This window comes from Trachypithecus francoisi, unplaced genomic scaffold (genome assembly GCF_009764315.1).
Source record: "Trachypithecus francoisi isolate TF-2019V2 unplaced genomic scaffold, Tfra_2.0 Lachesis_group2, whole genome shotgun sequence".
Taxonomy (NCBI): Eukaryota; Metazoa; Chordata; class Mammalia; order Primates; family Cercopithecidae; genus Trachypithecus; species Trachypithecus francoisi.
In genome coordinates this window covers 87,279,425-87,296,095 of record NW_022681465.1, presented here as the reverse complement: position 1 = coordinate 87,296,095, position 16,671 = coordinate 87,279,425, and the positions used below count along the sequence as shown (strand labels likewise).

At 39.0% G+C, this 16,671-nt stretch overlaps 1 protein-coding gene across 1 annotated transcript in view; it reads left to right on the top strand.

The window, feature by feature from the left end:
• The first annotated feature begins 12 nt into the window (after nucleotides 1-12).
• Nucleotides 13-16,671, top strand: part of IL6ST (interleukin 6 signal transducer) — a 59,754-nt gene continuing 43,095 nt past the window's right edge. The window contains exons 1-2 of the mRNA XM_033179594.1: nucleotides 13-260; nucleotides 11,399-11,486. The gene's annotated coding sequence lies outside the window, so the exon portion shown is untranslated. The remainder of the gene's footprint in view (nucleotides 261-11,398; nucleotides 11,487-16,671) is intronic.

The window sequence follows — 16,671 nt, the reverse complement described above, 5'->3', positions numbered from 1 at the left end:
GCCGGGGACGCAGCTGGGCGGGATTGGGGAGCGCCCCGCCCCGCCGCGGGACTGGGGCGGTGCGCTACCTCTGCGGAGAAGGATCCGCGAGGGTTCCGGAGCCGGGGCGAGCAGCCAAAAGGCCCGCGGAGCCGCGCTGGGCCGCCCCCGTCCAGCTGAACCGGGGGCCGCGCCTGCCAGGCCAACGGGTCTGGCCGAGCCTGGCGCCAAGGGGTTCGTGCGCTGTGGAGACGCGGAGGGTCGAGGCGGCGCGGCCTGAGGTGAGGAGGGGCCGGGTGCTGGGCCGCGTAGCGGGAGGGAGAGGGTTGGTGTTTGCGGACGGGCTATTTGGCGCTCGAGGAGACCTCCCTTCCTCCTGAGAGCAGCGCCCGGAACTTGTCAGCCCAGCCTGGAAATCCCCACATTCCTTCCCCTCCCTGCTCCCGCACCTCTGAATTCTACTTCCACAACTTTGTCACCTCGAGTATCTCATCGCTGAGTACAAACCTCACCCACGCGCACGCACCCCTCTTACACCCGCCCCGCAGAACGCCCTTCAAGAACAAACCCCCCTTTTTGTTACCAGATCCCACGTTTTCCCCAATCTCCTTTCCATCTCCCCTGAAATTCTATTCGCTCCGCACTTGTCTTTATTCTCGAGGTGGATTTCCCTTCCCCAAAGTCGTTTTTTCATCTTGGAATCGTAACGTTTCAACATTGTTGAAAGTTCACAATGCTTATAAACATTATTAACGTTTCTTTCCTTCTTTTGATCTCTTCTATTAATAATCAGTCCTAACGAATTCCACATCCCACTGTATCCCGAGGAGAACACATCTGTTTTAAAAATTTTACCTCCTCCGACCTAAGCTTGAAGATAGTCCAGGAAGCAAAGGTCTGTCTTTCAGTGGATGAACAGCATTTTATTTCATAATCCGAAACTGAAAAAAAAAAAAAAATACAGGTTAAAAATAAGACTTGTCACTTTTTTTTTTTTTTTTGCCTTCAGAAGGAAACGCATTTAGTGAAGTATTTCAACAATTATACTGCCTTAAAATAACTAGTTATTAGAATTTCAGGGTGAATTTTCTGAAAGATTGTGGTATTTGCTTTTGTCAGTGCTGTTAACAAACCGTTTAAACTGTATGACTGCCAGCTTCAAGTTGGAACAAATCTTAATTTGAAATTATGAACTCAGATCATCAGTTTAGCTGTCTTATGTTAATTTCTTAAATTCATTATGTTAATTTCTTAAATTCATGTTAATTCCTACTTGGAAGTATTTTTGAACTATGAACTGAAATGCATTTATAGAACCAGCTTGCCCAACTATTTATCTTTGGGGATAATCTTGAACATTTTTTATCTTGAGTGAAAGAAAAAATTACAGGAAGGAGAAAATGTCAAAAAGGACAAACTTTGTAGTGGGATTTTTTTTCTCATCTTAAGTATGTATTATTGACAATACCAGTTTAATTTTCTCACAGGCGATTTAGATTATTATAAATACTGCCACCACCTAATATAATATATTCTTATGTAACTAAAAATGTTGTTCTCACTTTTATTTGTGAATTGCAGTATTTTCAGTTTATTTAAATTTGTTTCCAAGGCTTTGCACTTCAGTTCAGTGTTAGGATGAAAGTTAAATACCTGTGAAGTAGGTGTTAAAATGTCCCCTTTATAGAGAAGGAAACAGGAGTCCCTCTGAAACCTAGATCTGTGTGACTCCAAATCCTGTGCTCTGAATCATGTTGTCATGTTGACACATTTCTCATAAAACACCCAGTGCATAATTTGGGTTGGGAACTTAAGGGCTACCCATAAATCCTCTACAGTGGCAGGGAGGGTTCCCCCCCCCTCCTTTCAGAGCTGCTCATTTTAATGGGAGTCAGAATTCTCTGGCCCTAATATATTTGCAGCTTGGCTCCTGGAGAAGCATGGAATGTTCTCACAGCCGTCTCCCTTTCTTTGATTGCTAAGGCAGAACGATCAGAGTTGAGGTTCCTATTGTGCTGTATTATTTTACACAGCAAATACTAAGCAATTACTACCTGCTATAGGAACTCACAAAGGTGCAGGAGATGTAATCAGGACCTTCAAAGAGTTTCTAACAATTTTGATTGACATAGGAGAAAAACTACAAGGAATCAAAGCAGTTTTAATTAAATGCAGAGTGATGCAGAAAATCCTGTAGATGTTAAAATTAGGGAATGATGGTTTAAGGATTGGAATGAACATTTAAGGATTGGAATGAGCAAAGGATTTACCAGAAGTTGGCCTTGAAACCTGGGTAAGATTTGGATAAAGGGAAAAATGAAGAGAGCCATTCATAATAGCGCATGGAGGACATAATATAGGACTAATTTGTGGAAAGGATCAGCAATAACTAAGGTCTATTAATTAAAACAGGCAATATATAGGTAGTGCTTATGTTGTGCCAGTCACTGTTTTGAGCACTTTGCCCATATTAAGGCATTTAATCTTCACAATATTATGAAGTAAGTCTAATAATAGTAGGATGATAATCCTCTTTTTATACCTAGGGAAACCCAGGCACAAGAAGGTTAATTAATTTGCCCAGCTAAGTGGTAGATCTAAAGGTCATACATAGACAACCTGGCTTCAGAATCTGACCTCTTAACCATGATACATCCTGCCCCTTCATACAGTATACTTGAGTAACAGTGAGTAGATAGAATAATAAGATCATACCAGAAAGTCTTTAAAAACCCACCCTTAATTGTCCACTAGGTGCCTCAAACTGTGTTAGATTCTGAGGATATCAAGATATGTGAAACAACTACTGTGCAGCGTTCTGAATCCTATTAGGGAATGATGTGAGAGTACACTGAGAGCAAAGATGTTTATGAAGTGGGGGGAAATTCCATAGAAGAGATGATATTTCATAAGCAGTTTGTAGTGCAGAGCAGAGTCAGGAAAGGCATTATAGAGGCAAGGAATAATACATGTAGAAGCACAAACTGAAAGAACAAGGTATGTTAGAGGAAGTCTAGTGGTTTGCTGAGTCTACAGGGATGGTTAGTAGGGAGTGATGAAAGATAAGACCGAATTATAAATGGCGTGGTGTGGTCAAGCAAAATGAGGAGCTTAAATATTTGCTTTGCAATTTGGAAACTACAAGAATAATTTCAGCATGATTGGAGTAAAAGCCAGATTGCTTGCAACTGCAAGCAGTTCTCTCTAGAAGTATAGTAGGAAGGTAGCTCGAGGGAGAAGTCAGAGGAAAGGATTTTTTGTTGTTGTTGTTGTTAGAATAGAGAAACTTGAATATTGGAAAAGATAGATTGGATAGGCACACCAAAGCCAAAATTTTAGGTTCTTAAATAGTTAAAATATTTGGCATTATTATTCACCCTTTAAAAAGCTGTTGAGGAAAAGAATGACAGGTTTAAAGTTGTGTTTTAGAGAGAGTGATCCACCAACAATGTTCAGAATGCTTGGGAGGGGGGAAAGCAACCGGAAGCAGGAACACAGTTGAAATTATTGAGTTGATCAATGTCCAAATTAGGTTAGTTTGTGGTAGAGGGTAAAAAGAAGAGATGGGTGGGAAAGATATTATGGGAAAGAAGACGGGGTAAGATTTGTAACTGAGAAAAGCTAAAATGTACTGGATAGATGAGAGAAATGATGGACTCCACTGACTTAGGCCATTGAAGAGGATAAGTTGTTTGTAGATAGGGAAAAACGGTAAGTCCTTGTGATTTTTTAAAGTGTGTAGGCATTCATCCCATTACTGGGCATATACCCAAAGGATTATAAATCATGCTGCTATAAAGACACATGCACACGTATGTTTATTGTGGCACTATTCACAATAGCAAAGACTTGGAACCAACCCAAATGTCCATCAGTGATAGACTGGATTAAGAAAATTGGCACATATACACCATGGAATACTATGCAGCCATAAAAAAGGATGAGTTCATGTGCTTTGTAGGGACATGGATGAAGCTGGAAACCATCATTCTGAGCAAACTATCGCAAGGACAGAAAACCAAACACCACGTGTTCTCACTCATAGGTGGGAATTGAGCAGTGAGAACACTTGGACACAGGGTGGGCAACGTCACACACCAGCCTGTCGTGAGCTGGGGGGATGAGGGAGGGATAGCATTAGGAGATATACCTAATATAAGTGACGAGTTAACAGGTGCAGCACACCGACATGGCACATGTATACATATGTAACAACCCTGCACGTTGTGCACATATACCCTAGAACTTAAAGTGTTAAAAAAAAGTGTGGGCATTTATGTGTATATGTGTTCATGAGCATATATCTGTGTGTATTGGTTTTAGACCTCTTAAATTGATAAGACTCGGAGACAGAATAAGAAGATGAAATGTAACTGGAATTAAAGATCCAAGCCGGAATTCTTGAAATTATTTTGTTTGAAGGTAGTAGTTGAAGTCATATGTCTTCAAAGAAGTTGGTATTTAAAAAGAAAAGTTGATGCCCAATACTTTATCTTTTGCTGCCTTCATAGCCCGGAGATAAAAGCTAGCAGAGAATTCAGTAAAGGAGCCAAGAAAGAGGATAAAGGAAAGAATTCAACTACATTATTTGGTTACATAGAAACCGATGTAGCTCTTATTCACAATCAATCAACTAACTAATTTCTTATTAAATCTTACTAAGATATACCAGATAGCCACAGGTAAAAAAAAAAAAAAGAAGAAGAAGAAGAGACTGTAGCCATTTTGACTATGTATATCACAAGTGTTTCTGAAGCCTTTCACAACTGTTGTTTTGTACCATTGATTTAATTGTCTATTCATTTGCCAATCAGTGCTATGTTTACCTTTAGACTGTCTTTTTCTTTTTTTTGCGAGACTTTTTTTTTTTTAAGACAGAGTCTCGCACTGTTACCTGGGCTGGAGTACAATGGCACAATCTTGGCTTCTTAGTTTACTGCACCCTCTATAGCCCAGGCTCAAGTGATACTCCCACTTCAACTTCTTGAGTAGCTGGGATTACAGGCATGCGTCACCATGCCCAGCTAATTTTTTATAGAGATAGGGTTTTGCCATGTTGCTTAGGCTGGTCTTGAACTCCTGGGCTCAAGAAATCTACCTACTTCGGCCTCGCAAAGTGCTGGGATTACAGGCGTGAGCCACTGCACACAGCCTTCTGTTACATTTTCTAATTAGTTATTACTGGTATGTAGGAGAGCTTTTTTTTTTTTGGAGACGTAGTTTTGCTCTTGTTGCCTGGGCTGGAGTAAAATGGCGACATCTCGGCTCACTGCAACTTCCGCCTCCTGGGTTCAAGTGATTCTTCTGCCTCAGCCTCCTGAGTAGCTGGGATTACAGGCATGTACCACCACTCCCGGCTAATTTTTATTTTTAGGAGAGATGGAGTTTCTCCATGTTGGTCAGGCTGATCTGGAACTCCCAACCTCAGGTGATCTGCCTGCCTCGGCCTCCCACAGTGCTGGGATTATAGGCATGAGCCACCGCGCCAGCTGGAGAGCTATTTTTTGATGATGTTTTGTTTGACTACTGTATTAAATTCTCAATAGTCCTAATAGTTTGTCATGTGATTCTCACTCTTGATAGATGATCATATCATTCACAATTTATTTTCCGTTTTTAGATCTTATTATATTTTTGCTTAAGCCCTTTGGAGCAGTGGTGAATAAGTGATGACTTCAAGCATCTTGTCTGAATCCTGACATTAATAGGAATGCTTCTGATTTTTATCTGTAAACCTATAGATGCTTATTATAGGTTTCTTTCTTCCTTTTTTTTTTTTGGAGGCAGAGTCTCACTCTGTCACCCAGGCTGGAATGCGATGGTGCAATCTCAGCTTACTGCAACCTCTGCCTCCCGGGTTCAAGCAATTCTTCTGCCTCAGCCTCCCAAGTAGCTGGGACTATAGATGCCCACCACCATGACCAGCTCATTTTTGTATTTTTAGTAGAAACAGGGTTTCACCATATTGGCCAGGCTGGTCTGACCTTGTGATCCACTCACCTCAGCCTCCCAAAGGGCTGGGATTACAGGCATGAGCCACCACGCCTGGCCTTATAGGTTTCTTATAGTAGTACCTGTGGCAGCAACAGTCAAAGCTGCACTAATAATAACAGCTGTTAACCTTTTATTGAGTAGTTACAAAGAGCCAAATGATTCTAAGCACTTTATGTATATTGAGTTATTTAATCATAACATTCTGAGATGGGTAGGTGGTGGTACCCCATTTTTACAGATAAAGGAAATAAAAGTGAAGGCTCTTTAAAAACTTGCCTAAGATGTTAAAATATAGGGCCTGAAATTTGAACACAAAGCAATCTGGTACTACAGTTCCTGTGTCTTCTTTGTTATCCTTCACCAAGGTAAGGATGGTCTCTTTCAGTCTTAGTTTTCTGACACTTTGTTGTTATTTTTAAGTTTTAAATGAACAGTTGTTGAATGTTGAGTGTTATCAGATGCTTTTCAAACATCTGTTGGAATGACCCTGTCATTTTCCTTTGATCTGTTAATATAGTAATTAGTAGTATCTTCTGTCACTTTGAACTGTGCTTGTTATTTTAGGCTAAATACTTCTTAGCATTCACACTTTGGTTTTGTTTTCAAATCTATTTAGGCTTTTCTCTACCCACACTACAAAAAAATGTTAAAGGCAGTTTTTCAGGCCAAGGAAAGTGATACCAGATGAAAATATGGATCTATAAAAAGGAATTAAAAGCTCTAGAAATGGTAACCACATGAGTAAATATGTGACAGTCTCACTGTGTCACCCAGGCTGGAATGCAGTAGTGTAACCACAGTTCACTACAGCCTCGACCTCCAAGACTCAAGCAGTCCTCTCACCTCAGCCTCCTAAGTAGCTGGGACAATAGGCATGCACCACCACAACTGTCTAACTTTTTATTTTGTGTAGAGGCGGGAGTCTTACTATATTGCCCAAGCTGGTCTTAAACTTCTGGGCTCAAGTGATCCTCCTGCCTTGGCCTCCCAGAGTGATGGTATTACAGGTGGGAGCTACCAATGTGAAGTTTTAATATATGCAAAAGTAAAATGTATGCTAAAATAACACAAAGGTCTGGGGGGAGAAATGGAAGTATACTATTGTATACTATGCATGAGGTGACATAATATTACTTGAAGATAGATTGTGAGAAGTTAAAGGTGTACACTATAAACCTAAAGCAACCAATAAGAAAACAAAGAATTATAGCTTATTATAATGCTAACAAGGAAAAGAGAATAAAAAATAATTAACAAAAATAAGTGCAGAAAAGTAAACAGGAACAAAGAACAATCAAGTAGAAAACAAATGTGAAGCTGATAGCTTTAAACCTAATCATATTACAAATTATATTAAATGTAAATGGTCTAAACATCCAATTGAAAAGCAGAGATTATCAGATTGGCTACAATCACATGCAGCCTACCCCCTACATATGCCACTTATATATGAAGAAACATACAGATTAAACAAAAAAGAATGGGAGAGGATATGTCATGATAACACTAATCAAAATAAAACAGAATTGGCTATAGTAATATTAAAGTAGATTTCAGAGAATATTGCTAGTGGTAAAGAAGGGTATTGCCTAATGATAAAGGGGTCAATTTATCAAGAGGATCTACCAAATAACTTAGTTTCAAAACACACAGGGTAAAAACTGCAAGGAGAAATAAATGCACAGTTATATTCAGGGATTTCAATATCCCTTTTTGAACAATGATAGTCAGAAAATCAGTAAGGATATCTAAGATTTGAACACTATCAACCAAATTCGTGTGATGGCCATTTATGTAACACTCTACCAGCAACAGCAGTGCTTTTTAAGTGCACACAGAATATTGATTTCAAGATTTATAAGGCTACAGTCATCACGACAGTATGGTGGTAGCATTTAAATAAGCAAATTGATCAGTGGAACAAATGGAGTAGGAGTCAACCTACCTTCTGTTTTCATAAAGTACTGTTGGAACACAGCCACCCCTGTTTGTTTATGTATTTTCTATGGTTGCTTTTGTGTCATAACAGTAGATTGGTAGCTCCAGTGGAGACCTTATGGCTCACAAACCTAGAATATTTACCCCCTAGCTCATGAAAAGCTTGCCCACCCTGGAATTGAGAGTACCCAAATAGACCTACACCTATGTGAACAGCTGATTTTTAACAAAGGCGCAAAGGCAATTCACTTGAGAAAGGATAGTTTTTTCAACAAATAGTTTTGAAATAATTATCCATATATATAAAATAACTCAAATTTCAGCTTGACACCACACATAAATATTAACTTAAAATAATTAAGACCTAAATGACTCTATAAAACATAGGAAAAAACATTTTTGATTTTATTTTTATTTTTCATATTTTATTTTTTTTGAGAAGGAGTCTTACTTTGTCACCCAGGCTGGAGTGTAGTCGTGCTATCTCTGCTCACTGCAGCCTCCCCTGCCTCCTGGGTTCAAGCAATTCTCCTGCCTCAGCTTCCTGTGTAGCTGGGACTACCGATGTGTACCACCATGCCTGGCTAATTTTTTAAATATTTTAGTAGAGACAGGGTTTCACCATATGCCCAGGCTGGTCTCGAACTTCTGAACTCAGGTGATCTACCCACCTCGGCTTCCCAAAGCGCTGGGATTACAAGTGTGAGCTACCGCGCCAGGCCCTTTGTGATTTTAGATTAAGCAAAGACTTCTTAGATACATCGAAAACACAAATTGATGAATTGAACTTTATTAAAATTAAACCTCCTGTTCTTCAAAAGACACTGTTAAAAGAATGAAAAGGCAAGCATACAAGAAAATAATGCAAAAATCCATTTTCTAATAAAGGCCAGAGTATCTTCTTAGAACTTTCAAAACTTAATAAGAAAACGGGAAACCCAGTTGATCAATATGTTTGAACAGATACATCACCAAAGAAGATACAGACAAGCACACACCTGCCATAGAGCCTAGCCATTCCACTCTTCACTTACCTTTTATTTTGGGTACATAGACTATGTGTTAGTTTCCTAGGATCTACTGTGATAGAGCATCCCTTTGTTACAGTATCCCTTATCTGAAATACTTAGTAACAGAAGTATATTGAATTTTGGATTTTTTTTTCAGATTGTGTTATATTTGCATTATATACTTACAGTTGAGCATCCCAAATCCTAAAATCTGAAATCCAAAATGCCAGAGCACAAAACGTTTTGGAATTAGAGCATTTCAGTTTTCAGATTTGGAATGTTCAACCTGTACCACAGATTGGGTAACTCAAAGTAACAAATTTATTCTCTCAAGGTTTTGGGGGCTAGAAGGACTTAATGTAACACAGAAACTCTTTCATGTTTCTGTGAATCTTCCTTTGCCTCTCCTAGCTTCTGGTGGTAGCCATCAGTCCTTGACATTCCTTAGCTTACAACTGCGTAACTCCGATGTCTGCCTCTGCATTCACATGGTATTCTTCCTGGCTCTGTCTCTTTAAGGACACCAGTCATATTGTACTAAAGGCCTGTTATACTCCAGTGTAACATCCAAGTAAATCTGCCCATGGAGTAACATTTTGTGGTACTGGGGCTAAGACTTCAACATATCTTTTTGAGGGAACAATTCAGCCCATAACAAACAACAAGAAAATTAAGTTAATTGTATTGTATTTAGAACAGGGGTTGGCAAACTATAGCCCATAAGCCAAATCCAGCTGTGACCATTTTTGTAAATAAAGTTGCATGGGAATATAGCTATGCCCACTTAATATTTACATATTGTGTATGGCTGCTTTTACACTTTAATAATGGAGTTAACTAATTGCAAGAGAGAACTTAAAGCCCGCGAAGCCTGAAATATTTATTATCTGGCCCTTTACAGAAAATGTTTGCTAGCCTGTTTTAGAAGGTGTTAAGTGTTGTAGGAAAAAACAAACAAACAAACAGGAAAGGAGTGTAGGCAACACAGGGTGGTTAGGAAAGATCTCTATGAGGAGGTGAATCTGAGCAAAGGCTACAAGGAATTATTCCATATATATTAATATTTACTTAGGAAGATGTCCACTATATAGTGTTAAGTGAAAAACGTTATAAAACATTTCTCACTTAATATGATTTCATCTTTGTAAAATAGGAAAGTGTATATTTATACAATATAAAGTTATATAATACATGTACAGAAAATTTTGCAAGAATATCCACCAAAATGTTCATAGTGGTTATCTCTTGGTGGGATTATAGTGCACTTTCACATGGCATTTTTTCAATTTCTTTTCGTTAGACATTTAAAAAATATTTTTATAAATTTAATTCCTTATGTGTTATTAAGTTATATCAAAGGCTTAATGTGTATGAAACAATAATGGAAGATTCAACTCCTTGCCTAAGTTTCAAGTTACTTCAAAGAGGAGCACTAGTACTTAAGCTAGAATTTAAGTGAACAAATCTTAAAATGAATTTTTATCTCTGGTTACATAGAATAGTTGTTAGCAGGCTTAATTTAGTGCTAGTAGAAGAAAAAAGATGTGATTGTTAAAGAACTTCTTCTGTCATGAATGTTCCTTTCATGTTTCCATGACATTACATAGACATCAGGGAAGTTTGCATTAGGTGTGGGTGAGCCAATAATGTTTGCAAGTGTATATCAAATCATAGCACTAGGGCTGGGCGTGGTGGCTTATATCTGTAATCCCAACACTTTAGGAGGCCAAGATGGTCAGATCCGCTTGAGCTCAGCCTGGGCAACATGGCAAAACACTGTCTCTACTAAAAATTAAAAAATTAGCTAAGCATGATGGTGCCACCTATAGTCCCAGCTACTTGGGAGGCTGAGGTGGGAGAATTACCTGAGCCCGGGAAGCTGAAGCTGCAGTCAGCTGTGATTGTGCTACTACACTGGAGCCTGGGTGATGGGAGTGAGACACTGTCTCAAAAAAAAAAAAAAAAAAAAAAAAAGCACTAGGATATTTGAATACTCTTTTTTTTTTTTTTTTTTTTGAGGTGGAGTCTCGCTCTGTCGCCCAGGCTGAAGTGCAGTGGCCGGATCTCAGCTCACTGCAAGCTCCGCCTCCCGGGTTCACGCCATTCTCCTGCCTCAGCCTCCCGAGTAGCTGGGACTACAGGCGCCCGCCACCTCGCCCGGCTAGTTTTTGTATTTTTAGTAGAGACGGGGTTTCACCATGTTATCCAGGATGGTCTCGATCTCCTGACCTCGTGATCCGCCCGTCTCGGCCTCCCAAAGTGCTGGGATTACAGGCTTGAGCCACCGCGCCCGGCTTGAATACTCTTATACAACTGTTTATGGGTTTATTTTATTCTGAAGCTCAGAACATATCTAAAATGGCATACTTACTGCAAACCCGAAAGCCTAAGAGCAGACGGGGGTTTTAAAAGTATACATACTATGTAATAAAATTATCAAAGCCAGCCTTCTGAACAAGACTCTCCTCTCTTTACAGTGAAACCCAGTGGAAAAAGCATGACATTTAGAAGCAGAAGACTTAGCTTCAAATCCCTACTCCTTCACTTACTGATTTTGTGATTTGGGTAAGTAATTGATTGGTCTTGTCTGAATTTTTGATTTTTTGTTTTGTAAAGTTCCAATAAATAATCCCTGCCCTACTCACCTAATTCTTTAGGATATTAGGAGACTAAAGTAAAATAATTTATTTGAAAACATTTTGTGTAATGTAAAATAGTATCCTAGTGTTAATTGTTATGAATTCATAATTGATACTAATGGAAGAGAACATAATGTGGATAATTGGATAATTTAAAAACTAGTAATTAGTTAATTTAGTGTAGGTGTTACCAATTTCTGGCAATTTATTCACAGTAACACTGTACCATGAAAGATATTTAGAAATTTTCTTCATCTTGATCCCCACTCAACTTATTCATTCAACAAGCATTATTTGGCCTTCTATTTGGCATTTTTAGTTAATATACTATTCTACAATTGTAATAGTAATGTTACCATAGTAATAAAGTTTATATTGACATGCAATGTAATTTTCACCTGCAATGTAAATCTAAGTATGTTCATGCTTTTTATTTCATCCTTAGGTTAAGTTAGAAAATAACAAAAAAAAAAAATTACAATCCATAGGTGACAAAAATAATTTGTAAAGAGCATAACCATTAAATATTTATCAATTGTAACTCTACTGCTTTTTCTCCCACTTGAGAAAATATATGGAAATGAAATGAGAATGAACAACTATAGGGATAATCTTGAATTTGTTCTATTTTAAGTAAATCATTTATAAACTTTGTTTCTCTAACATTAAAAGTAGCAATACTTGTTATACATCATCTAGCTCCTTTCTGCACACTACCATGTTATATCACCATAGTTGAGGAATGATTACAGCATTTGGTTTTCAGAAATAATCTTTCCTGTATTTATGGTTACTAGTTAGCTTTTGGCTTCATAGAAGCTTCTCAAGTAACCTGCAGATTTCAAGGAAGGCTAGTGTATACAATGTATGGTTATAATATATGCCTAGAAAACTCTGCAAGAGGTGAGGCAATAGTGCTATTAATAGAATTTTAAATTAAGTATTGGTGTCAACAGAAGGAAAGGAGGGAAAAAATAAGCAAAGTACTGTGAATTCTGTCTTTTTTTTTTTTTTTTTTTTTTTTTTGAGATGGAGTCTCACTCTGTCGCCCAGGCTGGAGTGCAGTGGCGTGATCTTGGCTCACTGCGACCTCCGCCTCCCAGGTTCAAGTGATTCTCCTGCCTCAGCCTCCTGAGCTCCTGAGTAGCTGGGACTACAGACACGCGCTACTGTGCCTGGCTAATTTTTGTATTTTTATTACAGACAGGGTTTCACTATATTGGTTAGGCTGGTCTTGAACTCCTGACCTTGTGATCCGCCTACCTTGGCCTCCCAAAGTGCTGGGATTACAGGCATGAGCCATGGCACCTGGCCATAATTCTTTCAATTTTTTTTTTGTTTGTTTTTGTTTTTTGAGACAGAGTCTCGCTCTGTTGCCCGGGCTGGAGTGCAGTGGCCGGATCTCAGCTCACTGCAAGCTCCGCCTCCCGGGTTTATGCCATTCTCCTGCCTCAGCCTCCCGAGTAGCTGGGACTACAGGCGCCCGCCACCTTGCCCGGCTAGTTTTTTGTATTTTTTAGTAGAGACGGGGTTTCACCATGTTATCCAGGATGGTCTCGATCTCCTGACCTCGTGATCCACCCGTATCGGCCTTCCAAAGTGCTGGGATTACAGGCTTGAGCCACCGCGCCCGGCCAATTCTTTCAATTTTTAAATAAGCCCCAAGTGAAGTTAACTGTATTGCATAAAATATTTTATATAGTGTTACTGTGTCTTCATCTCTTAGGTTTGGACTATGAAATCAAGTCCCATAATAGATGTTTCTTCATCACCTCTCCATGACAATCTTTTAAAAATTAGGAAAGATTACTTTCTAAATGTGAAATGTGAAATCTACCTTTGCCTAGTTCCCTTTACTTGTGTTCCATGGTACTACTGAAACAAATCTAATTGCTTTGAAGTAATCATAAATTCTTTCATGGACCTCTTGTTCTGGAGCAGCTTTGTTGCAAGAATATAGTACATTTGATTTAGCACAGTGGCTCACACCTGTAATCCCAACACTTCAGGTGGCCAAAGAAGGAGGATCGCTTTAGGCCAGGAGTTTGGGACCTGCCTGGGCAATATCATAGTAAGACCCCCGTCTTTACAGAAAATTTTTTAAAAATTAGCTGGGCATGCTGGCAAGCTGTTACATGATTAGGGAGTGCATAAAATCAAGTTAGTATGTATATTTAATAAAACAATATTGTGTTCCAAGTGTAGAACTAGGAAGCCATTTCTCAAGAAGAGTTAATAGTTTTATTGAGAAGAAAAAAATTACACATTAAGTGTTTTGTCTTTAATAATTTGAGCTTTCCTTTTAGGTTCAGAGAGTACATATGCAGCTTACATGAGTATATTGTGTGATGCTGAGGTTTGGAGTATGATTGAACTGTCACCCAGTTAGTGAGCATAGTACCCAATAGTTTCAACATTAAGTATTTATTTATTTTGTTTATTTTTTGAGACAGTTTCACTCTCTTGCCCAGGCTGGAGAGCAGTGGCGCCATCTCCGTTCGCTGCAATCTCTGCCTCCCGGGTTCAAGTGATTCTCCTGCCTCAGCCTCCCAAGTAGCTAGGATTACAGGCGCCCGCCCAACTAATTTTTGTATTTTCAGTAGAGACGGGGTTCACCATGTAGGCCAGGCTGGTCTAGAACTGCTGACCTCAGATGATCCACCCATCTCGGCCTCCCCAAAGGCTGGGATTACAGGCGCGAGCCACTGCACCTAGCCAACATTAAGTATTTTTAATTTAAATTCATTTTTTACATAAGTACTAAAGATTCACATGGTCAACATTCGAAGGCTGCAGAGTATATGGTGGAAAGTCTCCCTCCCACCCTGATCTCTCAAATACCCTGTCACAGCCAGTATTTGAACTTTTATCCTCCTAGAGATAGTGTATGCATATATAAAAAAAGAATGTGTGTTTTGTTTTCTTATATGTTATTTTGCCTGCAAATAACAGCATATGCATTGTTCTGTACCTTAACAATGTAACAGTGTATTTTAGATAACTTTATGTTTCTGTACATATAGAGCATCCTCTTTTTTATTTTTAAATGGCTACAAGTATTTACATTTGCTTGGTTTTGGTATACCATAATTTAGTGTCCCATCATAATTAGGTTTTTTCAACCTTTTACTATTAAAAACAATGCAGTGAATAACTTTGTACCTGTGTTGTTTTGTTCATATCTATAGGATAAAGTAGAATCATTAGATTCAAATGTGTGTGTTTTAATTTTGATTGATACTGCCAAACTGGCTCTCTGCCTTGTTTGGGTAGAGCTTTTTTCTTTGTTTTTAAGTGAAGTCTAATTTACAAACAACAAAACTGACAGTTCTTAAAGTGCACAATGTATTGGGAAGCCTATGCCAATTTACGCTATAACCTGTAGTGTGTGACAATAGTTTTATTGCTTAGTTTCACAACACCCTGTTGATACCTTTTGGGTTTTTATATTTTTACCAACAATAATATGTAAGAATGGTATTGGGATGATTTTTGGTTTATTTACCTTTTTTTACATACTGTAAAATAGAACTCGTAAGTGTACAGCTCAGTGAGTTTATCACCGTCCAGATCAAGATAAAGAACATGCTCGGCACCCAGAATGTCCCCTTTTATACACTTCCTCACAAAAAACAACTGCTCTGACCTATGTCACCAAACATGGTAGACTTTTGCCTCTTTTTGAACTTCTATAAAATAAATCATGCAGCACATACTTTCTTGCCTTTTTTCTCTTTTTAAATTTTTTTGTAGAGTCAGGGTCTCACTATTTTGTTCAGACTGGCCTCAAATTCCTTGCCTCAAGCAGTCCTTCCCCCCAGCCTCCCAAAGTTCTGATAACATAGGTGTGGGCCACTGCGTCCAGCCTGTCTGATTTCTTTCATTCTGTATTATAAGTGCGATTCGTCCATGATGCATGTATCTGTTACTCTTTTTCATTGCTGTGATTCAGTTACTTGAATATACCATAATTCATCCTAGTGTTTAAATAGATGTTTGGTTGATTTTATTTTTCATCTATTTTGAATAAAACTTCTGTAAACATTCTTGTACATGTCTTTGGAGGTATTAAGCACTCATTTCTTTTGGCTATACCGTATCTGGGCGGATTTTATTTGTTTTTAAGATCTAATTTATAAACAATAACATTCACCATTTTTTAGTTACAACTTGATAGGAAACCCATGAGTCTAACATTTCTGCATTTCTTATCAGCAAAACCCCTGATGGCTGCCTTTTTTCTGAACTTTGTTTTGAGACGGAGTCTTGCTCTGTCGCCTAGGCTGGAGTTCAGTGGCGTGACCTCACCTCACTGTAACCTCCGCCTCCCGGGTTCAAGCAGTTCTCTGCCTCAGCCTCCTGAGTAGCTGGAATTACAGGCGGCCGCCACCACGCCTGGCTAATTTTTGTATTTTTAGTAGACACGGGGTTTCACCATGTTGGTCAGGCTGGTCTTGAACTCCTGACCTCGTGATCCACCTGCCTCAGCCTCCTAAAGCGCTAAGATTATAGGCGTGAGCCACTGTGCCCGGCCAACTTACCTTTTAAAGAATGTTGGAAGACAGACTCTCAGAGCCATGAAGCAAAGGACAGGTTTACTTACAGTCTTAAAAGATAGAGATAATGTCTCCCTCTAGAGTAAACGGCAGATATGCTTCCTGCACATTTTTCAACTCTGGGGTTACTTAAGGTCTGTCTTTCTTTCCTGTGAAATAGTCTGTTCAGGTGTCATCTGACTTCACAGTGCCCTGTGGCAGTTGGGACTCAAGCAGCTGGCACAAGAAAATGCTGATACTGACTACTGTTATGAGTAATACAGTCCTTTGTCTCTGACTCAAAAATGTCATGCCTTTTGCCAGTATCCATGACACTGTGTTAGGCTGATTTGTTAGCTTGAAAGTAAGGTAAAATCTCAGTGCCTTTGAAATAGTTGACACAGGATTCAGTGAATTTTGACAAATGTAGTCTTTTTTTAAAAAATAGAGTCTCTCATCGCGCCACTGTACTCCAGCCTGGGTGACAGAGCGAGACTCCATCTCAAAAAAAAAAAAACAAAAAACAAAAAGAGTCTCTCTTTGTTGCCCAGGCTGGAGTGCAGTGGTGCGATCTCA